Below are 25192 nucleotides of genomic sequence, written 5' to 3' on the forward strand. Positions count from 1 at the left end.
CAGCTAAACTATCATTTTTATAAGGTTACTGTCATTTTATCCGCTTAGATTGTCATTTTATAAGGTAAAAGTATCATTTTATTAAACAAAAATGTCATTTTATACACAAAAAATACCTATCATTCTATCGGCTGAAAGTATCATTCTACCCGGCAAAACTATCATTCTACCGGCTGAAAATATCATTCTATCCGGCAAAACTATCATTTTATCAGTTTTATGTCATTTTGTCACGTTAAAGTATCATTTTATCAGCTTATAAGCAATTTCTTCAGCTAAACTATCATTTTTATAAGGGTACTGTCATTTTATCAGCTTAGATTATCATTTTATCAGGTAAAAGTATCATTTTATTAAACAAAAATGTCATTTTATACAACAAAAATGCTTATCATTCTATCGGCTGAAAGTATCATTATAAACAAAAGTATCATTTTATCAACTCAAAGTATCATTCTATCAGTCAGAAATATCATTTTATCGGCTCCAAGTATAATTTTGTCATTTTATAGGTTAGAAATATCATTTTATCTGCTGCGCGTAACATTTATCATTTTATCAACTCAGAATATCATTCTATCCGGCAAAACTATCATTTTATACAGTAAACCTATCATTTATACACCAAAAATATCTATCATTTTATTGGGTGAAAGTATCATTTTATCGGCTAAAAGTATCATTTTATATCAAATGGCTTCAATTTGTCTTCTCATTGACTCTACCACAATTTCTTGAATCATGACGACCCATCTCATGACATTTACCACACCGTCGTAGAGGCTTATTTGCTTTCCTTATTGCACTCTCCCTCTTTGATACTTTGTCACTAGCTGATCATTTGGTTCTAACAACATCTGGAGGATGTACATCAATTACATCAGGTACTGCCATTCCATAAAATTCCTCAACCATCTTTTTCTTTTCAATGACTGAAGGTATTGCACAAATTCCAAATATATGCTCTTCCAAATCATCAAGACCAGCACATAACAAAGACAGATGATCCATACTTCCCTCAGACTTTTGGACTAATCGATAAAAGTTGGAGAACAATTTTTTCTTAACTTCCTGCTTTTCATCCAAATCTGCTAGGTAAAAGATAACATTATTACAATAAATACTATCATTTCTCTGACTGAAAAAATAGAGTTTTTACAATAAGGTTAGAAATGGAGCACACGTTCAAATGGTTGTATCTCCTCAGATGGTAGACCATGTGCTGCCTTTAGTAAAGAGCTCTTCAACCACCTTCGACCAAAATATTTCTCAGGAATGAGATTAGCAGACTTATTCTTCAACAAATAAAATATATGACAGCATAACAAACCAATTCTGGAAAACTTCTTACAACAACACTCGAATGTGTCTTGCTTACAATCATACTTAACATCCCATGTTCTACCATATTGGTCCTTGACCTTATGCATCTTGATGTTATCCTCAACAGTTATCGAAACAATCTCACATACCATACTTATTTCCTGTTGTACATGTTTGAAAATATTATCAGTGTAGATTGTAGATGCATGCTTCTCAATAGGCAATTGGGTTGACAAATCAGGAATAGTTGAGTAATCCAAGTAGTTCAATCGTGAATTGGCATTCCTTTGATCTCCAACAGCACAGTTAAAGAAATTCATGAACTGTACAAGATTTGCACGAGGCTTTGTGTAGTTTTTAAAAAAGCTATTCTCTGATTCAGACATCGATGTAGTCCTAAGAAGCGACCCCATGGGAAAATCTCGAAAATAAGCAGGAACCCAGAATTCTCTATCTTCAAACATCGATCCAAACCAGTGGACGTCTTCTAATTCATACCATTCCATAATATCATTCCATATTATATCAAACTCATCAGGCTCTAACAAATCAGACCAAACACATGCATTAAACTCTTTTTTGAAATCTTCACTACCAAGCAAGGATTTGGGCAACTTATCTGTCACCTTAACCATAATATGCCACATGCACCATCGGTGCATTGTTTGTAAAAGTACTTGTTGAACAGCAAGTTTCATCCCCCAATCTTGATCAATGATAATCATTTTGGGTGCAACCCCCATACATCGAACAAAACAGCCAAACAACCAAGAATATGAGTCTCTGCCTTCACTTGATAACAATCCAGCTCCAAATGTAACTGCTCTGGAATGGTTATCTTTTCTAGTGAATGGAGCAAAAATCATGCAATACCTTCAAAACATAACATAAAACTGAGTTATATTTTCATGCATACAGAAAAGTATCAGTTTATCAGCTATGACTATCATTTTATCAGCAAAAAGTATCATTGTATCCACTGAAATATAATTATATCAGCAAAAAGTATCATTGTATCAGCAAAAAGTATCATTGTATCAGCAAAAAGTATCATTTTAGGTCTTTTAGCAACAAAAGTAATATGCTTGTTAGTGTTGTATGTTGAATCAAATGAAATTACATCTCCAAACATATGATAATTTCGTCTTGAAATAGCATCAGCCCAGAAGAGTTTAGTTAACTTTCCATGAGATCCTACCTCAATTTCATAATAGAAGGCATCAGATAATTCCATTTGAGAAAGCATATAATCAAAAATCATTTGAGCATCTGAACCATCAATATTGGACATAATATCACGATAACCATTTCTAATATCGATATTATCACATCCAACATTTTCAGGTCCACCCATTATCTCATTCAAAAGTTTGAATGTTTGAGTGGGACCAATATTACACCTGCCACAATCCTCCATAAAACTTCGATGGATAGGATCCAGACTGCGATTGGCCGTCATAAAATGCCTATGCTCATCCGCAACCATTAAGTGATTATGATACTCAACAAAATGATAAACCTCATACCTGCTGCTAATACCATCTGAAAAATATCTCAAGTTGAGCTTAGCAAGGCATTCACACCTAAACGACCGACACCTACGCCTCTTAACAGACACTTCAGTTGATTTGGATGCATGACCAGGTATAAAACTCTTAGAGCCTTGTCTGCTGCAAGCCAAATACTGCCACTTAATAATACCATGAACTGATTTGTTGCCCAGTTTACGAATGCCAATACCAACTGAACGGGCATAGTGTTCATAGAAACCAGATGCTTCTACTAATGTATTGAATTTCATACCAATCATTGGCTTCAAAGCATCATCACAAACAGGAATGTACAAACCTACAAATCAGTAAAAGTATCATTTTATCAACTCAGAGTATTATTTTATCAGAAAATCTATCATCAGAAACTATCATTTAATCATTTTTATGTCATTTTGTCAGTTTTATATCATTTTGTCACGTTAAAGTATTATTTTATCAGCTTATATGCAATTTCTCCAGCTAAACTATCATTTTTATAAGCTAAATGTCATTTTATCCGCTTAGATTATCATTTTATCAGGTAAAAGTATCATTTTATCAGGTAAAAGTATCATTTTATTAAAAAAATGTCATTTTATACACCAAAAATACCTATCATTCTATCGGCTGAAAGTATCATTCTACCCGGTAAAACTATCATTCTATCGGCTGAAAGTATCATTCTATCCGGCAAAACTATCATTTTATCAGTTTTATGTCATTTTGTCACGTTAAAGTATCATTTTATCAGCTTATATGCAATTTCTCCAGCTAAACTATCATTTTTATAAGCTTACTGTCATTTTATCCGCTTAGATTATCATTTTATCAGGTAAAAGTATCATTTTATTAAAAAAATGTCATTTTATACACCAAAAATACCTATCATTCTATCGGCTGAAAGTATCATTCTGCCCGGCAAAACTATCATTCTGCCCGGCAAAACTATCATTCTATTCGGCAAAACTATCATTTTATCAGTTTTATGTCATTTTGTCACGTTAAAGTATCATTTTATCAGCTTATATATATATAGGAAAATGATCAATACAAAACTTGATCTCAATACAAAATCCAGACCAAATCCTGACCATGAGATTTGACAATCCAATGGTCAATAATTAAACAAAAACACGGAGGGTCATTGTAAAGCAGTTTTAGGTCATATTATAAACTTTGGGTTTGAGGTCATGTTAAGATCATTTCATGTCATCCTTACTATAATGACGTAAAAATAAGCTTACAATGACCTAAAAATGACTTTTGTATGCTTGGTTCTGCATTTTTGTATTAAGAATGCGTTTGCATAGATCAAAACTCTATATATATATATATATATATATATATATATATATATATATATATATAGAGTTGTGATCAATGTCGAACCAATTTTAAAGACCGAACTAGAGACCAAATCTGGGCCATTAGATCTAGTTTATTTGATGAGATGTGCTGTTGTGTAAAATTTTTGGTCTTCATTACAAGCCCATTTTACTTCATTGTATAGATTTATTACTTCATTCCGTACGTAATACCTTGAAACTACAACATGTTTTTACTTTCTTCCAGTAGGTTTTGAAATGATTCAATATATGTTTCATTTGAATTCATTGATCTGAGTTTTTACTTTATTTACATTAAAAAATGTAATTTATTCAAGTGCGTTTATTACTTCATTCAGAAACGTTATTACTTCATTGGATAAGGTTTTTACTTCATTCCAGTAGGACTTCAAATGCTTCTACACATACTTCATTCTAATAATTTATTACATCATTCCATGTGTTTATTACACCATATCAGCGTTGTGGCGGTGGTGATAGATATTGTAGAGAGAAAGAACGACACGCGACGGTGAAACCGCATTTACGTACTGGAATGAAGTAATAATCCTACTGGAATGAAGTAAAAACCTACTGGAATAAGTAAAAACCTACTGGAATGAAGTTAAATCTTCGTAACATGTTAGTATGACTTATTTACCTTCGGATGAATTAAAATAGGCTCATGATGAAGGCGAAAATAATTGATAAATTTGTGTCTCTCATCCATAAAAAACTAGATCTAAAACCCTAATTTGGTATGGTTCGGTGGTTCGGTCTTTAAGAGTGGATTTGTGAATAATGGAACCCTATATATATATATATATATATATATATATGTGTGTGTGTGGGAGTGATCAATTGCTAACTCAACCTTTAATTGCTATCTACAACTAATTTAAAACCATATATGTAGAGATCTAGTGGTCTATAAATTGCCATGTGTAATTTCATTTTATTATTATTTAAATTTAAAAAGATTAGAAAACTACCAAAATTAGGGTTTTTGATCAAAATGTCAATATAGTATATAAAAAATATCAATGTGATTCCATGAATATGTCAATACAATTTTGCATTGACATTGTATATATAGTATATTGACATATTTTTATACCTATATTTACATTAAGCTGATACGAAAAAATATGAAAATTCAAAAAAAAAATCAAATTTTTGACTTCGGAACATATGCAAGTAAAATCTCGTTAGAATTCTTATAAAATTATATTTAATTTGATATATGTTGTATAAAAAATAATTTAAATTGAGATAGTTATACTCATTTAAAATTTTGGGATATTTTTTAAAAGTTAGTTATAGCTAACTTTTTGTTAATTGATATTAATACCCCTAATTGACATTTTTTTACACTATATTGATATCCGTGGCTAAATGATCTTGTGCTTTGATTTAATGATCTAATGCATATTATTTAGTTGTAGTTAGCAATTTAAGAATTAATTAGCAATATAACACACCCCTATATGGGATGTATTCATTTCCTTTTTGTATATTTTGTTCTATTGTTCTTTTTAATCTCAGCCCCACGATATTTTTCATCCGACGGTTAGATTGATGTCACGTGTCATTTAATCATGCAGATTTTCAGTTGAATAGTGCACACCGACTAATAATGCACCATTATAGTATAATAATGCAGCTTTTCAGCTGAATAATGCACACCGACTAATAATGCAAATTTTTCGTCAAATAATGCAGATCATCACAACCATCCAATTCAAGGATCCAAGGGTTGTGATTCAAGGGTTGATAATTTAAGAATTAATTAGCAATATAACACACCCCTATATGGGATGTATTCATTTCCTTTTTGTATATTTTGTTCTATTGTTCTTTTTAATCTCAGCCCCACGATTTTTTTCATCCGACGGTTAGATTGATGTCACGTGTCATTTAATCATGCAGATTTTCAGTTGAATAGTGCACACCGACTAATAATGCACCATTATAGTATAATAATGCAGCTTTTCAGCTGAATAATGCACACCGACTAATAATGCAAATTTTTCGTCAAATAATGCAGATCATCACAACCATCCAATTCAAGGATCCAAGGGTTGTGATTAAAAAAAACATTGGACTGAAAAGCTGCAAAGGACCTTAACACACCCTCCCCTATATATATATATATATATATATATATATATATATATATATATATATATATATATATATATATATATATATATAGGGGTGCATTATAATGATAACCCCAATTTCCGTAATAACCCTATAACTAAATCTGGACCACACATTTTTAAAATCATGTAGTCTAGATTCAAACTTAGATTTACTTCATAAAAAAAAGCACGGGGGTAAATATGTCATTTCGCTCATGATAAAATTTACGTATCCAAATTTCGCTCATTTAATTTCTGAATTTTGCTCATTTTATCATTTTATCAGTCAGTCAAAAGTATCATTTTATCAACTTAGAGTATCATTCTATCCGGCAAAACTATCATTCTATGCAATAAACCTAACATATATCATTTTATCATTTTATCATTCAGTCAAAAAGTATCATTTTATCAACTCAGAGTATCATTCTATCCGGCAAAACTATCATTCTATGTTATAAACCTAACATATATCATTTTATCATTTTATCATTTTATCAGTCAGTCAAAAAGTATCATTTTATCAACTCAGAGTATCATTCTATCCGGCAAAACTATCATTCTATCCAATAAACCTATCATTTTATCATTTTATCAGTCAGTCAAAAGTATCATTTTATCAACTCAGAGTATCATTTTATCCGGCAAAACTATCATTCTATGCAATAAACCTAACATATATCATTTTATCATTTTATCATTTTATCACTCAGTCAAAAGTATCATTTTATCAACTCAGAGTATCATTCTATCCGGCAAAACTATCATTCTATGCAATAAACCTATCATTTTATCAGTCAGTCAAAAGTATCATTTTATCAACTCAGAGTATCATTCTATCCGGCAAAACTATCATTCTATGCAATAAACATATCATTTTATCATTTTATCATTTTACATGATATTTGGCGAAATTGAGAAATTAAATGAGGGAAATGACAGTTTTACCCCCGCGCTTTTTTTTATGAAGTAAATCTAAGTTTGAATCTCAACCGTATGATTAGAAATATGTGTGGTCCAGATTTGGTTATAGGGTTATTACGATATTTAGGGGTTATCATATGGTCACGACTATATATATATATATATATATATATATATATATATATATATATATATATATATATATATATATATATATATATATGGTCCTGTTAGGTTGAGATTATTTAGCTAAATTGAGAAATGAGATGCAATATCAGCCACTAATCCACAAGATTAACTAAATGTCAACAGCTATCACATTATGTCAACACAGGGGTATAAGTGTCATTTCGTGTTTTAATGTGTCGGATTGTTGACATGGCTTTTATGTCTAGTTGACATGACTTATAATTGTTGTTGACATGGTTTCTATGTGCAGTTGACATGGTTGTACGTGTAGTTGACATGGCTTGTAACACAGTTGACATGGCTTGTATGTGTAGTTGACACGATATGTACCGTAGTTGACATGACATGTATGTGCCGTTGACACGATATGCACCATAGTTGTCATAGTGTCACCAGCTTATATATCAAAATGTCAACAACTGACAAACACTGTAACAAAAGCAAAATTGATCAATTGCATAATCCTCTCGCATTTAGATCTGCTCGATTCTGGCCGCAGCTCCACCAACATGCAGATCGCGCCGGCCTTGATCGCCTTCAGCCTCGACTTCTTCGACGCCTCCAGCATCTGCATCAGCAGCTTCAGCGCGCACGAGCTCGCCTTGTTGCAGATCTCGTCGGAGACGATCTCCAGCAACGATTTGAAGCGTGTCAATGGAAAATTGCTACTAGCCAATCCTCAATCACAACGAATCGAGATTGAACACTACCTCAATACACAGGTAAATCAAAACAACCATTTGTTGCTGTCAAATTGAAGAGAAAACAGAGTAATTAATAATTGCAATTTCGTCAACCGAAACAGAACGACATATTGAGAATCGCACTATATGAGCGGCGGCGGCGGCAGACGGCGCTCCTGGTGAGGAGTTACGATTTGAAGATCCAGTCTCTACCGAAGCAGAGAGACGACGAGATCTCGAGAGCGGGTGGAGGAAAATGGACCTGGAGGAATGGGTGAGGAGGATGGAGAAGGAGGAAGCTGATGTGGCAGAGATTGGCTCAGGAGAGGGAGGTTATGGCGGCGTCGCTGATGGCGCGGATGAAGGAGGCGGCGACGGAGGACACGACCGAAATTGCCTTCTTATTCGTGGTGATGTCGGCGATTGAGATGGTCTGGAGCTCGTCGGAGGCGTCGAGGTAGGATAGGGTGGCGTCAGGAAGCTTGTCGGCGACGGAGATTGTGGCAGAGATTTTGGGGGCGGCGGAGGGGCTGAGATCGAAATCTGCGGCGGGGATTTGGGAAGGAGATGGAGAACACAAGCGGAAGAAACCCAATTTAAACATAAAATTACCATTACGCCCTTTCATAATTAATTAAACTAAAAATATTTTCCATGTGGCAAATTCTGGACCACTCATTTAATAAAAATGAGTGGCTGATAATGCATCTCATTTCTCAATTAGGCTAAAAAATCTCAATTGATCACAACCCTATATATATATATATATATATATATATATATATATATATATATATTTATATTTATATATATATAGGGTAGTGTTAATCTCCTTTTCCCCCCTTAGATTTAAGTTCCTTTTTAATTGGAACCGTTAGATTTGATGGTTGGACGATCTGGATTAGAAGCCTACTTATGATTCCGTTTGTGCATTATTAGGGCCATTTCGTGCATTATGTGGGCAAATTGGTAAATGTACATTGTTAAAACCGCCCAAAAACGGCAGGTCCGAAATTCAAGCGTGATTTAGCCACGACCTTCCATCTTCTCTGCTCATTTCTCACGCCAAATCTCTCTCCCCTCATTACATCAATGCAATTCGTCTCCTCCACTTCTAGCCACTTTCAAAACCCTAGCCGCCACGGACAATCTCCACCGAACGTCGTTCGTCGTCTGTTTCCCTGTCCAACATTCATCCACGTCTGTTTCTCCCAAAAAAGGATCTTTTCAAAATCTTACTTCTTTGTGGTTAGGGTTGGCTCGCTAATTGGTTTTGTAATTATTTTGTGGGTTACAAATGTTTGTTGACCCATTTTATGGATGAAATCTAGTAGGGATCTGATTTTTCTGTTCGTTTCCCAGATTAATAATGACGAAAACAGGACGTCCTTCAACTTCACAACAATCGCAATTTGAAAGTGAGCATTCTATTTGAGTAGCATGACGAATTACCGGGTGATTGCAACTGTATATTCAATGGGTGAATGTAGTATTTATATGTTCATTAATTGATTGGATCTGTACATTATGTAGCTGTATATATGCATTATATAATTTGTTTTATGCATCATCTCACTGCAGTTGTACATTGGTCAAAGAGTGAATGCAGTATTTGTATGTTCATTACTAGGTTGAATCTGTATATTACGTAGCTATATCTATGCATTATATATTCTGTTTTATAGCATCATGTGACTGCTGATAGGGCATTGGTGAAAGATGAATACAGAATTTGTATGTTCATTACTTGATTGAATCTGAACATTATGTTACTATTTCTATGCATTATATATCATGTTTCTTTCATTATTTATGTAGTAGTTTACATTATTTGTCAAGTATTTGGCATTATTTGAATGCTTGCTGAGTGATGTGGGTGAAATGTTGAATGCAATATACCTATGTGCATTATTTGATTGAATCTATACATTATTTAGCTAGTAGTTTACATTATTTACCATTTATTAGGCATTATGGGACTGCTTGTGTACATAGGTGAATGGTGAAAGTCATATTTCTTTGTGCATTATTTGATTGCTTCTGTACACTATGTATCAAGTATTGTACATTATTTATCAAGTATAAGGCATTATGTGACTGTTGTGTACATGAGTCAATGGGTGAAAACCAGAACTCCCGAATCTGCTTGTATAATATTCCTTAGTGCATTATTTGATTGAATTTGTACATTATTAAACTAGTAGTATACATTATGTGTCGAATATTATGCATTATTTGACTGTTGTGTACATAGGTGAATGGGTGAAAGTCATATTTCTTTGTGCATTATTCCATTGCTTCTCTACGCTATTTATCAAGTAGTATACATTATTTACCAAGTATTATGCATTAATTGACTCCTTGTGTCAATGGGTGAATGATGCATTATTTAATGAAAATGTGACACAATATTGATAGCTTCCCATTTAAATAATGTTCTGATGTTGTATGTTGGACAGCAGCGAAGCAGCTGAGATTCAGGAACAATGAAGTGAAAAAAATCGCAGGTAAATACTGAGAAAGCAGATGGATGAAGACGAATCTGTACATTATTAAACTAGTAGTATACATTATGTATCACACATTATGCATTATTGGACCGCTGTGTACATAGGTGAATGGGTGAAAGTCATATTTCTTTGTGCATTATTTCATTGCTTTGTACACTATTTATCAAGTATTATACATTATTTACCAAGTATTATGCATTAATTGACTGCTTGTGTACATGGGTACAATCACCACTGTATAAAATCACCAAAAAACATCTCATCCAACATTTACATTATATATCATAAATGGTCCATTACAGAAACTAAAAAAACCATTATAGAGTAATATATGTACATTATGGGTATCACTAAAAACTACTTCCCTACCCGAGATGATATATAAACCCTAGATGAATGAATGAAACACGTGGACTTTGGCGGCGGTTTTGTAACTTAATACAAACTACAACCTAGCCCCAAGGATTGCTAAACCCTTGGGGAATACATGAAACGTGCTCAGCAAACATTTACATTACAAATCATAAATCGTCCATTACTGAAAAAAAAGTCATTACAGAATAATATATGTACATTATGTGTATCGGTAAAAACTACTTCCTAACCGAGATGATATCTGAACCCTAGATGAATGAGTGAAACTCGTGCATTCAATTGGTCATCCTCGTTCGACTTCTTCTTGCCTTCCCTATTGCATACAAAATAATACGAGGTTGTAACATCGTCCATCTCTAGGGATTAGAATTTATGACCGACGACATGCTTCAACTCAGGAGAACAATCAGGTACAACCACCACTGTACAAAAACGAAAATAAAAATCGCTCAGCAAACATGTACATTACAACTCATGTCTCGACCATTACTGAACCTAAAACAACCATTATTTAGTATAATATGTACATTATATACATCATGCATTATAGATCCTAAAACAACCATTACATAATATAATATGTACATCACGCGTGGCATACTCGCGGTCCTTCGTACAGATTATGTTTCACCCAATATACTACAACCCTAGCCCCAGAATTGGGCAACCCTAGGGGAATGAAGAAAACCTAAACCCCACCATATCAAAACCTGGAAATCATGTTTCCATATAAACATAGTAAGCTACGACGACCGGCTCATTAAACCTAATCATTGTCGTTTACATATCATGCATTATATAGGCAATAACATCCATTACATATTCATATTTGGTGCATTATTCGAAGCGATTTAAACTACTAACCTAGCCACGACGAAAACTAAGACCTTCATCATACTCGCGGACCTTCGTAGTGTTTGTGTTTCACACAATATACTACAATCCTAGCCCCCATAATTGGGGAACCCTAGGGGAACGAAGAAAACCTAAACCTCACCTTATCAAAACATGGAAATCATGTTTCAAAATAAACATAGTGAGACACGACAACACAAAACACGAATTTTCTGCTCTACAACGAACGAATACTGTAACTGATGTTGATTGAATTTAACATCTCCGATACGTAAACAAGAACGGAAAGAGAAAAATTACCTTCTTCCATTATCGAGAGAACGATGACTGCCACAACGCCGACAGCAGACGTTTATAATACTGAGCATGCGTCGACCACAGCAACGCCGGTAAAGATTTTTGAGGGAGTAAAGCGTGAAGAGAAGGAGTAGGGAGAGAGAGAATTCTGGAGCGTGAGATTGGAAAAAAAACCGCAAAGATTTTTGAGGGAGTAAATCATGGATATTTCCTTAACAACCATATTGTTGATTCTCTCTATTGCCCTTTACGTATTTAATATGGATTAAATTTAATGATTTCAGCAAATAAGTTATGCCATAGGATTACCATAAATCAACGCATGAGATTTAGAAGGAGAAAGGAGAAATTATGGGAAAATGATTTGAATACAACTCTATATATATATATATATTTGTATCATATAATACAAGATAATTTCCAAAGAAAAGAGTATTTTGCCCACTTTTTTCTTTGTAAAAAAGAACAATTTAATTATCTTTATATCAATGTGATCATTTAAATAAAATGAATGAAAAATTTACTACATTAAAATACCATGAAACGATTATTCTATCTAAAATTTTATTTTGAATCTTTTAATACTGGTGGATAATTTGATGAATAAAATCAATTTTTTAAAATGATATAAATGAATAAGGAAAATTTGTAAGAATATAATTTTCCTCCTACAATTGTAAATAGGGTCAAATTAGTCATAGAAATATGTAATTAATGATTCTATCAATTTAAAATAAATTGGTCTTATCCTATTTAAATTGGTCTTATCGTTATTCTATGACTAAATGAAAATATGAAACATTTAATATGATTTGCTATTGAATATGAATTTGAACCCATTTTTAGCATAGGAAATAAGTCATTAATTCAATGGTAACAAAAAAAGCATCTACAGAGTACGGATACATCTACATTAAAGGCGACTATTCATTTAAAATGTTACAGCTTGTCATTTTTTACTGTCAATTAAAATTAGGCATATTTCATTTACTGCGGAGGTTTTCTTATGCTTGTTATTACAAGAAGACAAATATAGTTTGTTATTTTGTAATCATTTCCTTTTTCTGGCAGTGGTGATTATTTTCGTGATGGAATTTTCCATTATACTTTATGACCATGGCCAATAGCAATTTCTCCTGCCCATTTTTGTTCTTTCTACCAGAAAATATACTGGCACTCTTCCCAATTAAAATAATCAATAAATCATAATATTTCGAGTAATTTAAAAAATATCTAAAGACGATTGGAGAATAAGCAACAACATTGTGAAATGATAAAAATATCATATATGGTCAAATAATAACAATAGCAACAATAACAAAGCATATCTCATAAGAAAAAAGTGAAATTACAAAACCAAAGTATAAACAGAGTTTGAAATTCCATATGTTTTAGAAATTAAAAATTTCCCATTTTTGGCACACCATAATAGTAAAATTTGAAAGGCTCCACCCTGTTCATTATTGCATTAGGCAGGCATATAAATAACAAAAATATGCCTTCTACATCTGCCAGTTATGCATAATAAACATTAAAACAACCCCAACATTACTATGAGTAATTTAATACCTGTAGATCATTAACACTCCATCTCATTTCTTGTAATTAAATGAGGCACACTCCTAATTGTGTAATTAATAAACCATATTTCAATAATGAGAAACCTAATTGATGATTAATGAACCATATTTCAATAATGAGAAACCTAATTGATGATTAATGAACTTCAATCAAAACGCTAGCTAAATGAGAACAATACTTACCGTTTAGCACTAAATGAGAAATCGGGCAATTAGGCCACACCAAAATATGGACCATGATATAAATAGTACTAGTTTCTAAATACAATTAGCCTGCAATTGTAGACATTAGCACAATATTAGTTTCTAAATCAGCAACACCTGATCCGTTACATCAAATTACATTTTGATGATCATTTATGTTAGGAATGCTTATATCTTACAAACCTTGGTTATGTGAATGATGAAACAAAAAGTGTGTAGATAATTTTTATTTCATAGATTTGATTCATCAGATATTAGGGAAATACTAATTGCCAAAATGCTGAAATACCACGGCCTTGATTTTCACTGTACTAACTTAATTTATCAAAAATTACGTCCTACTACCCACCCCTGCATGATTTTTAACAAAAATTGGCTCTTAGAACTTATCTTCATTCTAAAAGACCTCTTAGAACAATGTTTTCCATCCACATCTTTCCACAAAGAACCAAAAGATGCCTAAACTAAGTAAATGGGATGCAAATTATGCAAGATGAACTTAGCTACAATCAAGGTATACATATGATATGAAAGAGCAAAATTCTCTAAGCACCTACGTTTTAGGAGTGCAAAATTTAAGAGCTCTATCCATTAAAATTCATTGATTTACCAGTTGATCTTATTCAATCAGCTCATGCTAAAGATTACATGAGAACATTTGGCATTACTAGGTCCAAAATCTACAGTAATTAGTTAAAATTCGAAATACATTACCTTATAGTAAGGCTGCTTACCTCACTTTCTTTGCAGCTCTCTCCACCCTATATAATCAAAAAACACATGCATCATGAAAATGAAGGAACCTAACAACTGAATAAATTGGAGTTTGGTTCCTGTCCCATAGTAAACAGGATAATCAAATAAAATGGATAAGTACCGAAGACATTACAGCGTGACTTGTGATGTACTATATCTTAAATCTCTGCAAGATTATTTGATGATGATATTAGATTATTACATTCAGTCCCTCAAACTCCTTTTTCATTCTAGTTATTCTTGCAAAAGAGAGAGCCAGACATCTTCAGGAAGCAAGGTGTTATGCTTTATATGAATACATTCAGCTATATAAAAGATGAAATTGAGTTGACTACTTGACTTAGTGGAAAGACAATACACGAAGAATAAAGGAGATGATGGATTGATGGTAGACAGAAGTAATTGGTTTTATCTCTCATTTCAATGAATCTTGGAAAATAGCGCTAGATAACCAGTTGGGTGGCTATTTATAGAGTACTAATGCAAATTAATTGGAACATGTCTAAGCATGTGTTGTTTGTGGATATCTACCTAGATATAGATCGACATTATATGATCATTGATTTCGAAGAATTACAATATCAGTTCATTCTTGGTTTCTATGTAAAAGTGGACTTTTCATCATTGTATCTAGGTAAAAAAAGGAACAAGTAAAGACTTTGAGCAAGCAGGCAGAGGATTTGAGTGGGAATTCAGGAGCTTGGAAGAGTTGAAGCAGTAAATTTGGCAGAAGACCAGATGGATAAATACAGCCACAAAGAACTGCTGAAGGTAGATTTTACAAGCTGGATATATTTGAATAAGGCAAGAACATAAGATCAATTCATATTTCGTGTTAGTCACATAGATGATCACTATTTACTTGATGTAATATAGTCCAAAACCAATTAGAATTGGTAATCCTTAATTGTTTGTGGTTTCATGTGCATAGAGGTTCTCAATTAGAATAGGGTACTTCTAATTCGTTATGTTGTTATCAATTTAATCAAAAAGGGTTCTTGTACATACTACATTGTATTGTATTCTAGAAGTTTATAATCAATTGGTTCAATTGTATCATTCATGATTTTTGTGAATTCATTTTTCATTCAGAATTTCTCTCCAACGATAACTGCTTAAGTTGAATTTTCTTTAACATCCATCTCCAAAAAATTATAAATATAGATAAATAACAAAAAGGCAACTTAGCTCATGGGAGGGGAAGTTGCACAGTTTCTCGATAAATCTACCCTTACTCGTTCGTCAATTAGCATATTACATATGGGTTCGTAATCACTTGGGATCCCCTCTATTCCATTTTTTGGTTTCCCACTCATGTCTCACTATTAATTTTTTTATGTCTTTCGTTTCTTTCTTCATCTTGAATTCTTATGTTTTAAATTAGTTTTACAATTATTAATTAAGTTCATTATATCCACAAGCCTTATAATTATTTCTAGAATTCAGTGTTCATTTTTTGTAAATAATTAATTGTTAGGCTTGATTATTTCATCTTTAAGGTGTACTAATACTTTTTTAAGCTTCTTTTTGGTAGCAAATACTCCACCCTGTCCCAAGGTAGTTGAGTCGTATTCCTTTTCGAGCTACCACAAGGTAGTTGATTCGTTTCCTCTTTTGACTAACAACTTTATTCTTTCTCCTACTAAACTCTCTCTTTCTCTCTCGTACTTTATTCCCACTTCACTTCTCACTAACCATCTATTCCCTCATCTCCGTGCCCAAAAGAAATGTCCCAACACTATTTTTTCTACTGACATAGAAGAGAAAGGAAAGCAATATCCTCAAAAATCTCTCATGTAAATATTATTATGACATAGATTTTACCGTGTTTTTCTAATTACTCCCCTCTGTTCACAAAAAATAGTCCCATCCAAAAATAGTCCCTTATATTCCTTCTCATTTACAACTTATACCTGCCATCTATACACCTTTTCTCTTTCTCTCTCCTACTTTACCCACTTTTTTTCTCTCACTATTACTTCACCAAATTATCATTAAAAACCGTGCCGTCCGCCCTTGGGACTATTTTTGGTGGACGGAGGAAGTATAAGATATCTTGCCTTTTCCTAATGAAGTTTCAATGCAAATCAAATAAAAGGAAAGACAAAATTTCATTCATTAAATGCATAACACAATATAGTGAAACAGCAACAACAGATCTACTAATGGGAAAACAATGGGGACATAGCAACACCAGATAAGCATATATGGATGAGTTTTCTAAAGTTTCAACGTCAAGTCTATCTCAATTGAGCTCTTGTTCTCATCCTCCTCCTCATCATCACTTATGACAATTATCTCTTGATTCTTATGAACCGGAAAGCGCATTTGCCCTCCATTCCGCTCTCTCAAAGGCGGTGCCGCTGCTGCTGCGCTGTAAGCAAAGTTCCTAGGATCCACTTGGGAATACTTGATTGGCTGTGATGTATTCAACAAAGGGATATACAGAGGATTAGGGTCTCTTGGTGTATGGTTTGGTGCTATTTCTGAAGGAACAGGTAAAGGATGAGATCTTAAGCAGTCATTCATCCTTTGAAACCTTCTAGCCAAAGCAGAATAAGAACATGGTGGGCCGCTCGAAGATAAGCGCTGCTCACTTCGTAAAGATGCTAGGTCTCTGGCACGTAGCCTAAATCCTTCATTCACATGGCACTCAAAGTGTAGCACAAGGCTAACATTGTCGAAGAACACTATATCACACACCCGGCATGCGATTGGCATTCCACGCAAGCCAGTAGGCCTCTCATTTTCGAATTTTACAGAATGGCGATTATGTAGAGACATGTTGTGTGTGTTTAAGAGATCTTAATAAAGAAAGAAACTCAGAGATATGATTAATGGCAAACAGAAGAGAGAACAAAGACTACAAGGAAAAGGAGGTTTTGGGTATGAAGAGGAAGGCGATGCAATAGGTCTTCTAGGGAACACCGTATTTATAGAATAAAATTGGGAGGCCTTTCGAATGCATATCTGTATGGACATGAAATAAATGCTCAAATTTGCTGTCACTATTGCAAAATTCCAATGTTGAAACAAGGCGCTGAACGAATTAGTTAGCATCAATTGTATTAATTTCACCTATTAGCGAATCTTTTTGAATTTTAAAAAAGAAATTTTCACCGTTGGAAATTCTGGTTCTTAAAAAATTACTCCCTCCGTCACACCGAAGATGACTCACTTTTCTTTTTAGTTCATCTCACTCAAGATGACCCATTATTAAAAATGGAAACCCCTTTATCTCTACTTTATTTATTCTCTCTTACTTTATTTTCTCCATCTAACACAAAATTAAACTACATAAAATCCTGTGCTGCCTAAGGAAGGGGCCATCTTCCTTGGGACGGAGGGAGTACTTATTAGTTCACACTAGACCAGAAGTGGATCCAATAAAGGTTTCAGTCGGTCGGTTCAGTTTAGGGTCTAGGATTTTGGTTCAGTTTGGTCAATAGAGCGGTTCAATTTTTTATTAAGTAGAAATTTAAAAACTAAACTGAGTTTGGCCAGTTTTAATTTCTAAACATGTAACTTGGTTTTGGTTGAAACCAATCGAAACTATAACATATTTATTTTATTTTATCTTAGAACTTTGAAAATCAAAGTTATTTTTTACTCTCCACTTTCATTTTGTTCCCTGCTTGTTTTTTTTTTTACAGATTTGTTAGCATAAGAGACGATATTGGAGCAACCATATTTTTTACTACCAGCTATAGTGGCATGCCTGCTAAGCATACCAGAGGGTGATATACCAATGATAACCTAATATCTAATATCTAATTTATTTAGAAAATAAAGTTCTTGAAAAAGGACTGGTTTGACACCTCTAACCAACCTAAGCTCGACTATATAAGGTAGCAATGTATTATTAGATTAAAATACCCTTCATCCGATTATTATAAACCCTGAATTATTCTTGCAAATTAGGACACTTTAGGAAATTGGCAATAGTACACTATAGTATACAAAACCAAAGATTGAAAATCCATGGACTAGTACACAGTATACTAAACAAAACAGTAGGCTATACATCTATACAAAATTACAAATTAGGAATACTTGAAATAACAGAATATATACCTTTTTGGAGAAAGACATATATCTTAGTCAAATATATCAAGTTTAATCTGATAAAACTTAGAAAATGAGCCATTAAGCAATTGTAACTCACAGAAGGACAAAAATGATTTCTAAGTGGAGATAATACAGAGAAATGAAGTAGAAAATATCAAATTTGGCCAGTTATATGTCTAGTAAGGAACACTTACCTTGTTATATATCATAATCACAAAAGCTCGACTCAAATTGAAAATCTAGCTTAGATTTTTAGAATCGATGTTACGAACTTAAATATAGTGTGCTTTAAATTTACAACTTCAAGCAACATCAGAATACCAAACATAAATAAAAGAAAAGAACATTAACTGCTGTTCACGATATTCAAGTAATAAATGATAATCTTTCAAAAGCTTACAGGTTTTTATCATGGACATTCAAATAGTAACAAAGTTAAGTCAAACAAAAGGTCCTAGTTCAAATCCCTATCACAATTGTTTATCACAAAGTACATGTACATTACTTGAATTAATAGTAATTTTATTGCTTGCTTGTGCGCACTCTAAAGGAGGAAGAGGGCTATATTGTAAATATAAAACAGTAGAGCGAATTGCTTTAAGGATTAGTACAACATTTGGACAAAATTGCAAATTAGACATTAATATTAAGACACCACCACTTCTCGATTTGTTAGTTTATTAAGATTTCTAACTGTTCAAGTTCGACATGTCAGATTTTCCCTAAAGGACATAGTTTCCAACAAATGAAAAGAACCTTTCGTTGGAACAAAAATTATGGTAATTGGCAAAAACAATGATTTTTTGGAGATAATTGATATTTCAGCATGATCTTTATCAGTCTTTCAATTAGAACATCAATCTATGGTAGAATGTCCAGACATCAATAATAGAGGCTTGTGGAAGACATTCATTATCTACGTTGAAAACCCAAAACCCGTAAACCTATGCTGAAAATTGGGGGATCTTGAAAAACATCAAAATCGTAAATTGACGTCTTGAGTTTAAATAATTGAAACTCCTGTCAAATTGCAGCTTTTCTCACAAGCAGTGACTTCTTTTCCAACAATCATTGTTGAAAAAATGTGTTCCTTTATTTTCCTAAAACTATGTATGTCCATGTAAGAAAATTCCCATCAACATGTCAGACTTGATAGACTGGAAAAATTTAGCGATGCTGTAAAAAGCAATTAAAAAGCATACTCCTCTAAGCTTCTAGATGTAGCATTTATCCAACAAATTCAACAATAATACTATAGATAAGTGAACACATTAAAGTCCGAACTCATAATAACATTAATAAAAAATCATAAAGTTACTAATGCACAATTTATAACATATTCACTTTTCGCACTTATGAGAGTAAGGTCATACCTAAAGCAACTTATAGGTTGTAACTGCAATTTGCTAGCCTCTCATGATACACGAACAGTGGCTTCTCTTGTTAAAGCGAATACTGCATGCGCTCCACTTCTGAGAATAAGATATAGGATCAATATCACATGAAAATTAATGATGTCAACAACACTTTTATACCATTAACGTTTCTAATTCCTAGCATGTCAAATACATGTCTAAGAAATATAAATGTCAACTCAGCCAATTGGGGCTCTGCTATTAGGTGTTTAGCAACTAAAATCTTCAGTGCCGCAATTACTACCCATCAACTGAATTGAGTCTAGGTTGAAAGTTGTGATGTATATTATGATGTACTTTAAACACAAAAAAAAGAGCAATCCACGAGGCAAGTCTGGAGAAGAAGAGAGAACTTTTTACAATAAATAAAAATAAATAAACTCACAGCTTCCTACAAAATTAACACTGATGGTGCAAAACAAAAGTATGTAGAATTGCAGATACTCGAGAAATTTGCACTCTTTCAGGTAAGATTCCAGGAAGAGTAGGTATTACTGTATTATTAAGATTCATATCAAAAAAAAAAGAAGAAAGTCAACAAAACCATATTTCAGGTTAAACGAGTAACAGCTAAATTATGCAGAGTACAAGGAACTTATTCCATGCTTCAATTTCAATAGAAAACACTGCGAGCTGAGTTAGGAAGCCGACACAATAAATGTAATTGAGAAGGATCAATAATTAAACTAACATAGGGGCTTTCTATACCGAGACGGTTTACAAACGTAAGTACATGCCAACCTTTAATGCAATGTATTAGCATATCATTCATCACTTTAATTGACTCAACATCAGTTTTATAGTAGTAAACTACTCTCATGGCTGCTGCCATTATTAGGTACAAGCTTGCACGTAGGTAAGGTTTTAAATCCTGCTGCTAAACAAGGAAACAAAACTCTCACTTCAATGTTTAACTAACAATTTGAGTCTCAAATATTGCCAGAGTGCAGTAGGAATAACCCTTTGCTACAAAAAACAAAACATCATGGCATATCATCGACTAAAACAGAGCTAATTCTGATATACTCGTCAATTTCTAGCTCGAATTTCACTCTGTTTTGCTGAAGAAATACAAAGATGGTGCTTTTAGGGGACATCACAGCCAAAATGTTCATAGTAACAAGATAGATAAAAACCAGATTACGAAAACACGAACAACGAGAAGGCTAATATCACTGCATAGTTAACTGCTAGTATAGAATCGATTAAAATGCTTGGAAAAAAGCTAATGTACCTTGCGTGCAATATTATGCGCCATTGCAGATCGAACTTCACCAAAAACGTCTTTGAAATGGATTGAACAGAACGCATTAATCGCAGGGTTTGAGATTAGGGTTCGGAAAAGGTGAAAATTTTGCCTCCATTAATTTGCTCTCTTAATAATTCTGGCTAGCCCAAAATTGATTTTACTTTCTTCATCCAGAATTACTCTCTTTATTTGCTTGATTGATTTGGAAAAGGCAACCGGAAGAGATTAAATTCACACGGATATTCATTAAATTATTATATTAGCAAAATTAAGAAAAATATTAGAGTATCTTGAAATTGAAATTTTATGGAATTAGAGCATCCTCAATGAGTAAATCGTGTTCCTAACTCATAGGCCAATGTTTGGTTGACGGAAAAATAAAGTTGGCAAGGAAAATAATTTCTGGGAAAATGAATCCTTCCTAATAACATTATTTTCCTGTGTTTGAGAAATATCATGATTTTAAATTTTATATTTGATTTAAACATCAAACTAAATATATACTTTGTAAAGAAGAATTAGTAATATAAAATTTTTAGTAATTTATTAATTACAAATGATAATAATTATATTTAAAGATATTATAAATAATAAATATGATTAATATAATTATAATTAATACTCCCTCCGTCCCCAAAGAATATGCACTTTGGGGACGGCACAGGTTTTAATGTCAAATTGGTAAAGTAAGAGAGATGTAGAGAGAAAAGGTAATTAAAGTATTGTTATTGGAGAATGAGTCTCATTTTATTAGAAAGAAAAGACTTTTTAAAATTAGAAAGTGCATATTCTTATGGGACGGAGAGAGTAGTTAAATAAATTTTATAATTTGAAATTTCACCACGACTTTATTGATTAATTATTAATTTATAAATAATATAATAATTCATATTATATAATTATATTTAAATTATTTAATAATTATTAATTATCTTTATGATAATAACAAATATATATAAAGATTACAATAATATAGTTATAATTATGATAACTTTAATTATAATTATTTATTATATTGAAGTTAAGTATGATTTGTAAATTTAATACATTGTAAATAATAATAATAATAATAATAATAATAATAATAATAAAACTAATTTTATATTGCATTAAATATGTAAGAATCCTAAAATTGGGAAAAAGAATAATTAAGAAAAGTTAGGTTTCAGAATCTTGAAAAGTTGTACTAACTTTCCTTGTTCTCGGGATTCTGATTACTTTCCCAGTTTGATTAAAAACAAAACAAACACATGAATTTAAAATTTAAGGAATCAGATTACTTTCCCATACAGAATCCTAACAACCAAACATGGCCCTAAGGTATGCTCATGGACTTCGTATCACTTTTATCCATTTTCTTTTTTTAATGTAATTTTTATTTTATTCCTAGGATCAAATTACTATACAATCTCATCGATCTCGTATCAAATCTCATCAATTGAATCACTTTTTCAAAAAGTACACGATATCTAAGTCATACGAATAAATAAATCTATTCATTGATAAAAAAAGAAAAATTGAAGAGGGTTGGATCATTATAAAAAGTAAAAGATTTCTTCGTTTTGATAGGAATATACTCTTGATCGAAATCATGGAGAGGTACTTCTTAATCATTTCTACCAACCTAAAGCCCAATTTGAATTATTTTTTTATAACAAAAATATCAACTAATGTACAATTAGTAATGTCAATCGGGTTAACCCGTTCGGGTTCGGGCAAATCCACTCAGATTGTCGGGCTATTTTGGTGTGGGCTATTCAGATTATGATTTTTTCGGGTAATAAATTTTCAACTCTAACCCTAACGATTGGGTTTAGGGCTAAACCATCGGGTTATTTAGACCTAAAAACTTTCAAAAATAATCTGTTGTATCAAAATTTTCCTCAATAAAATGATTTTAAATTTTAAATAATTTTTTTCTTCTTAGTTCTAGAATAATATAAAATCTTCAATTTTTTATGATTTTCTTCAATAATAGTTGGAGAGAAGTCTTTCATTTCAATCAACTACAACATAAACAAAGAATAAATCAATTAATTTGAATTAAAGTTTGTGTTCGTGTCATTATTTTGGCATTGATCATAGTTAATTCTTTATGAAAATTAAAAAGCATATCTTACATGAATCAGTATTAAAATGATAAATATATTGAGGTTTTGATGAGTTAATTCTTAATTTTGTCTTGATTGGCTTTGGTGGTGGTAAGACAGTACTGACAGATGATGTGACGATGGAATAATGAGTCGAGGTGGAACTTGAAAGTTGATGGTGTGAGATCGAGTGGAAAAGTGAAGAATAAAAATTGAAGAAGATTACTGATTGTGCCACATGAAATTCAAAAATACAAAAACCTCTAAAACTTAATATATACTCCATTATTTGAATTTTAATCATTATTCATAAAAACGTTATACTCCCTCCGTCCCATAATAAATAGCACACTTTCCTTTTTAGTTTGTCCCACAAAAGATGTCACATTTCCTCTTTTAAAAAAAATTCTCTCTCACATTAATATAAATATATTATTTTCTCTCTCCATCTAACAAACAAAACAACATCTCCTAAAATCCCGTGTCAATTCCCAAGTATGTCATCTATTATTGGACGGAAATTACAAATAAACTCTTATATTATAGATAGAGGAAATTACAACTGATGTCAAGAGGGCTCGAACTAGGACAAAGACTCTGGACAAATATATTAGTTACTTGCATAGTCTCCATACACAAAAAAACGGTATTGCTAACTTTCTTCTTTGTCTCAGAATTTTGAACCTTTTAGTAACCCCAAAGGAGAAAAACCCTATTGCTATCAAAACTAGCAGGCGTTTCTATCATAGAAAACAATTTGGATGAATAGTTATACTCCCTCCGTCCCAGTTTAAGAGTCACATTTTGACATTTAAATTCGTCTCAGTTTAAGAGTCACATAGAATCTACCATATTTGGACATAAAATTTAGCCTCATTATTCGTCAAATTTACACTCAAATGTCATTACTTTCATAAAAATAAAATAAAACAAAATCCTAAACATACAAAAAGTCAAAAGGGTCCCACTTTTCACTACCTCACTTCAATTATTATTCACTCCAATAATCACTACCTCACTTCAATTATTACACACTCCATCAATTTTTTAAAACACGTGTCATAACTAAATCTTATTCTTAAATTAAGACAGAGGGAGTAATAAAATATTATAGGGCTAATAGTCAGAAAATATACTCCCTCCGTTTCACAGTATTAGAGCATTTCATTTTCTGCACTCGTTCTGAAAAAATAAATAATAAATAGTTAAAGTAGAGAGAGAGTAAAGTAAAAGAGAAAATAATGTAGAAAATAATCTTTATCTACAATATTCCCTCTTACATTATTCCATTATCTCTCTTACATTATTCTTTCTCCACTTAGACTACTTATAATAATTTTTTTAAAACGGATGCCGTAAATGAAGTGACTCTACTATTATAGAGCAGATGGAAATACTAACTATAGGGCAATTCAGGTATATATCATGCATTTTTTATATTCAATATACATAAACTTCTTACTAGTATATAATCAATTTTCACGACAAAATATTTTGGCAAAACTAAATCCTATGCAGTGTGTTCAATAAGAATTAGCAAGATTTTTTTATGTATTTTTTTATTAGAAACTTCATTTTAATTTAGTTTGACAATCCAATATAGCACCTCAAACTAAGACGATATCATTTTGAAAATTTAAACACGTCGTTTTAGATATAATTTGATATTGGAC

The 25192-nt window shown here is 32.2% G+C and overlaps 1 long non-coding RNA gene across 2 annotated transcripts; it reads right to left on the bottom strand.

The window, feature by feature from the left end:
* Positions 1-13420: 13420 nt before the first annotated feature.
* LOC121774895 lies at positions 13421-21659 on the bottom strand. Of its 2 annotated transcripts, XR_006045064.1 has the most exons (4): positions 21415-21659; positions 20139-20237; positions 14656-14702; positions 13421-14010 (listed from the first exon to the last, which is right to left on the bottom strand). It is a non-coding gene; the product is annotated as an uncharacterized LOC121774895 (long non-coding RNA). The 2 variants fall into 2 exon arrangements; XR_006045063.1 differs by having other exon boundaries at positions 13421-14702; positions 21415-21657.
* Between the last annotated feature and the right edge of the window lie 3533 nt (positions 21660-25192).

Source organism: Salvia splendens, chromosome 17, assembly GCF_004379255.2.
Source record: "Salvia splendens isolate huo1 chromosome 17, SspV2, whole genome shotgun sequence".
Classification (NCBI taxonomy): Eukaryota; Viridiplantae; Streptophyta; class Magnoliopsida; order Lamiales; family Lamiaceae; genus Salvia; species Salvia splendens.